Raw genomic sequence first — 6,194 nt, 5'->3', positions numbered from 1 at the left:
CTTGATTATTTCTACTTTCCTCAGGATTAAACACATCTGAAGGAAGTACTGATTATTTTAACAGAGCATATTAAAATACTGAGATTGTAATGTATTGTCCATGTGTTGTTTCACAAATCTCTTAACCACACATAATTATTTTTATAGGTGGTATAATTTGAAGGACATATTAAAACAAATTAAGAAATGAGATTAGAACATTTTAAGCATGAAATTAGTCACATTAACGTATAAATCCTGTGAAAATGAGAAGATCTATTCCTTTGCGTTTCATAATGTTCATACATTTTGCCACATAATTTTTACTTCATAAAAAATGTATTTGTATCTGAACCTCTTGAATGAGTCACTAAGAAAAAATATATCTTTTACTATGCAAGTTATTTTTGCCATTTGGTTTTCAACTGTGTTTACTTTAGTTTTGTGGTGTAAACAGATTTTTAGTCATTACATTTGTTTTCAAGTTTATCTTCTAAAGAAATTACCAAGAAATGTCAGGCTGAAGTAAGCAAGAAGGAAAAGACAGAAATGACATGGTTACATGAGTTACATGATTACATGGTACAGAACAACTTTGGCTCTGGGGTATTACATAACATACTAGTAACTGAGATATACTGATGCATACATGCAAAGCAATGTTTACAGAAAATGAAGTACTCAAAAGTGAGAGCATTTTATTCTTTTTTGACAGCATTGACCAGGTGGTACTGAAGAGCAAAAGAGATTAACAGCAATTTCCTGCAATTTATAAATACTGTTGGAAATTACAGCTACTGCTGATGTGCTGATAATCAGTGAAAGGCAGAATTTGAAACTGGCAGACAGATTTCTAATGAATTTACCCAGCTGTTTTACATTTTAAATAGTTGATAGAAAGCCCAAATCAGTGTAACTCTTCTTGTCTCATTGTAACAGTGTTATCAAATAAAGTAAAATTCAAAATATAATGTTGAGAATTAATACCCAACTCTAGACTGCCTTTTTGTATTCCACTATAACTGTAGACTTTGCACCTTTACACATTCTACACATTCCACATATTCTATGTATAGCAAAAGCAAGAAACAAAATAAATGTATATTAAAAAATATATTAACACTATAATTATTCCTAAATTTTTCTTTACTTTGTAATGGTAATTGGTATGAAAAAAATAATCTTGTATTTACACAAAAAAGTGCAATTATGTTCCTTAAATCTTGTTAATATTAACTACAAAAATGATCAAAAATGCTATTGATTTTGTTTTCAATGATTTACATTATTAATGACAGAAAGCATTTACTAAACTACTATCTCAAAAGTGACAATTTGCAGTGTATTAATTAATTTAAAGGTTTATCGACATGCAGACAACTGGATTTATAATGAGCATAATATTAAAATATCAAAATAATGAGCATGGTAATATTCAAATGTTGTATGTCATTTTTAATTATATGTATATTAAATAATATTATAGTATATATTTGATTGTTATATTGGTTAATATTATACATAATTATATATTAATAATAATGAAAATATCCAATTATTGTGCCACCTTTTGTTATATTTGTCATTATACAAATGACATACATTATACAAATGCCTTCTAAATGTATAATACTTTAACTAATATTTATATGGTTATCATACCAAAAATGTGACTTGAAAACATGAATGTTTACTTTTATTTTCTTATATTATTTTGTATTATTAATTGTGTTAATTGTTCTGAACAGGATTCTCAGGATTTTTGTATTTTTTTTTCAAAAACAGAAACCCTTGCATGTCAAAATATATTGTTCCATGTCTCTTAATTGTGTTTGATGGATCCCTTTTAAATGTCTATTTTATTTACCCTTTAACATGTTATATATTCATGTTACAAATAACAATATATTTATTTGTAAGAGGTAATTGCTTTCTTTCGTCAAATCATATAATGCTGTAATACACTAGGACAGATGCAGGTATTTTCTTTTCTAAAAGCATTGTTTAGGATGAACATAATTATATAAAATAGCTTTACGTATTATTCAGTTTGTAAACTGTATACTTTTACAAACATCTAGTATGTTCTTTGCACAAATTCATATATACTATTTATTCATTGCATAAATTGCTGTCATTGTGTTGTTGAGAACACTAACTTGGATTTTTCAGTGTTGCCCGATGAAAGTAAAAATTAAATTCTCATTTTATTTACACAGCATTGTACATGCCTTTGATTAATATAGAATTGAGGATTTCACCATTATTTTTCTCATTGTTTGTATAACAGTGCAGTGAAATAAAAGTGTTCCACACACAATACTGTACATTTTTTAGTAAAAGGGAAAGTGATTAATTGAATGCTCTAAATTTAGGGAAGGGGAAAAGTTGCTACAGTATGTAATCTGGCAGTGAAAGCAATGTTGCAAAAACAGAGATGATTATCTGTTCTTTTCTCTATGTGAGTTTATCCAGGAAGGTGTCTAACACAGGTCATTTTTTTTTAATAGCAGTTATAATCTAAATTAAAAATACAATACTTGAAGCATATAGTAGCTTTAGCTACTATCAAATTCATATTTTTTCAATATGTATCAGTAGTGCAACCTCCCTTACTACTTACATTATACATAATATACAGATATTATGATTTTTACTGTCATATCTACAGTAAATTGTTTTTATCACTAAAAGATGCTGACAGTAGAGACAAATTTTATAAATCCAACCTTCTCAGATCTTCTGACATGTTTTAATTAGATATGTTTAACTAGTTTTAGTTCTTTTAGCTAACAGTGGAAAGAGGTAAGTTCACAAAATCAATAGCATGGCATCTGAGAATTCTTCAACCACTCTATTAATGGTCAGTATAGAGCTGCTTTGGAAAACAGTTGTTTACAAAGGTGGTGAGATTTAACACCTTTGTAAACATTTTTTTTAATGTTAGAGCATCTTGCATTGATCCACATGGGTGTTCTATCTTTGCTGTATTTTCCATTAAAATTGTGATTTTTGACAATGTGTGCTGTAAACTGATCCTACATTTGGAGTACGACTGAAGTAAATTTATGCATGAACATGTCAGAGAGAATGCATATTATGTCTGTTCTATAGTGTTTTGTCTAAAATAGTTTTAAAAGTGTAAATTACAATTTTTGTACATTATATTTATATTTAAAGTATCTTCTCCTCCATGAATTCAGATAGCAGGATTGTTATGAAAAGGGTTAAATAATGCATACAGTTTATCTTTTTGTGAGCACATTCACAATCACAATATCAGTTTATCTTCTACAGAAGCAGGCTTTATAAGCAAATCCAAAGCATGCATGCTAGAAAAATATAATAACAAATCATTTTTATATTTTGATTAGTTATCTAACTGGTCTCTGATTTCAGGCTAGCAATTCTCATGTTTAAATCACTGTTTCAGATTTAAGATTTTAGTTTATTTCTGTTATTGTTAAGAAATGCAATTGCTACAATATAGAAATCAGAAACTTCAATCATCATCACATCAATTGAATATTTTTGTGACTGTGGATAACTGAACATTTAGTAGTCAGTTATTTAATTTGAATATAAGTAGTTTTGAGTACAACTGCTGTTCACAGCATAATCATTGTGTTATAGAAGCACTGACCTATTTATCTCAAAACTGACACACATGCAACAGAATGCAGTCATAAACAAAGTAAAAAAATATTTGCTTTATACAATAAGATCATGAAAGTGTTCTGCACAATAGTTTCATTAAAAAGTAAAATTATGTTTTAGACAAAGGTCCTTAAATAAAAGTGGTAAATTAAATATTCAGTAAAATAATGATATTGAAATCCTAATACATGTTTTTTTTTCCAACTGGATAAAACTGACATAGATAGAATTGTGTGAATTGTTGAATGATGTGTATACTACTTAAAACTCCAGTAGTAATCATGGAGGTGCTTTTAATATATTTTTTTAAAGAAATATTATTCTAATACATAAAATATTTCATGAAGCAATATATAAATTACATATGAATCTCCACATGGCTTTCTCCTTTTATTATTTTATTAGAAGTAGAAGTAGTAGTAGAAGTATTTAAAACAATTTACTTTAATATCAGTGTTTTACTACAGCAGATGAAACTGCTTATGCTATTATAGAAACAGACCATTGTGCTTCTTTATAATGGATATATAATCTTCAGGGTTAATTAGCTTTTTCTCCACCTTTTTATGGGAATGAGAAATATATTTATCTATATCATCATATAGATCATTTTCACATTTTTTTAGTTGTTCTCCAAAAATATAAATATAATCAAAAATAATCTTTAGGCATAACAATTAAGCCATTATTCTTTAATATAAGGGTATTTTTACATTAAGTTAACATTAATGTCATTAAGAATTGCTACTGTTCTAATTACCAGTGAATTATAGAACATTTTAGCAGACCAGATGGGCTTAACAAACCGATATATTGCATAGAAAGAACACCTCAGTGGCGCTGAAAGTATTTGATCCATGATTGTACAAGCATATTAACCTCAGCCATTTACCAGGAAACTACATTGTGCCAGGACTATGTCTTCATATTATGAAATGATCCAAATATCTCTTAAAGAATTATTGGCAAATTAGTTTTAGCATGGCTCCATGAATCCTAACCCAACTTAAAATTACATTAAAAGGGTAGAATCTAATGTAACCTATTTTTGGAGACTGTAAATACAATTTCTGGAAATGATCGGGACTCTTTTTTTTCTCTTGTCAGCAACAATATTCATTATAAGCAGGAAGAATCTCCAGTACATTTTTACATCTTTTACTCCTTGTCCATACTCCAATTTGTAATCTGTTTCTAAGAGACCATATCCATGATAGGATCCTAATATAAAAAGAAAAAAAAGTCTCACAGTGAAGATGCATGTTTTTGTTTGATTTTTCTAAGTTCAGTTCAATCATTAAGTTGGTTTGCATATAATGCGCCATGTGATATGGATGATTTTTAAAAGTTGTTAGATATTGCTCTTGTTATTCACATTTAAATACATTTATAAATATGCTTACATGTTTCTTTTTTCAGGAAGATCTTATAATGTAAATTATACATTATTGGATAATTACATTATTACATTCTTATATACAATAATGTAAATTATCCATTATTATACAACTGGATTATGCATTTTCACTAGTCAGCTGCCGCATAAAATGACAGCAAAAACAGAATTATTATTGTATGTGTTTAAAAAAATTAATTATACCTTTTCTTCATGAAGATAAGAAATGAGTTATGTGATTGCACTGGTAACATTGTTGCTCTTGTTGGGCTTTTTTGATTTTTTCTTTGAGTAGTTTTTGAGTATTTAGAATTTATGAAACATTAAAATAATTTGCGTGTTCTTTTTTGTTAAAATGAATAGCAAACCTCCTTCTTTTAGAAACAGTCAATAATGACAAGTTATTGAAGTACAGGAGCAAAAAACTTGTTTGACCTCTTTTGAGTCATGGCTTTACTATTATGTATGCACTGGGATTTCTTCTTATTTTTCAAATCTGCTTTGAAGCTAGAAGTGTTAAAGCATTTTTTCTCTTCCATTTTATGGAAAAAAGAAATATATTTATCTATATTTGAGACACTTCTCAGTTACCCAAAGCTGTAAGAGTATTTATTGTCTCTTAAAAAAATGAGTTTCTTACTTGAACTTGGACATACATTTTGTACATTGCAACAAGAAAATGCTAAAATAAAAGATAGTTTACATTAACTCATGGCCTCTAACGAAATAAGTAACAGATCATTTACCATGTAACAACCTTTGAAAAATGACAGATATATATATATATATTAATTTCTACATACAACACACTGTTTTTTTGCAAAAACAGAATTCCACATTTCTTGGAAATCTATTTGATATTCTTAATTTTTTGAAGGATAAAATTAAGTGAACCAAAATGTGGGAAATCCAATATTCAACATGAACTAAATTCAATGAGCTTTAAAAAAACTACTATGTGATCTGAAATGTTTAATATAATTACTTAATAATTTGTCTACGTTACAATGTAGCATATTTTACTATTATGGTGTTTTGATGTTGTATGCCTTTCCATGATGTTAAAAAGGGAGATGTATTACTGGCTTGGAAAATAAACCTGTATGTCTGTATAGTAACATTTTGGATATTTCTTGTATATCAGGGGTCATATTCAGGTGTT

Source organism: Lepisosteus oculatus, chromosome 8 (genome assembly GCF_040954835.1).
Source record: "Lepisosteus oculatus isolate fLepOcu1 chromosome 8, fLepOcu1.hap2, whole genome shotgun sequence".
Lineage (NCBI taxonomy): Eukaryota > Metazoa > Chordata > Actinopteri > Semionotiformes > Lepisosteidae > Lepisosteus > Lepisosteus oculatus.
This window is presented reverse-complemented; position numbering follows the sequence as displayed.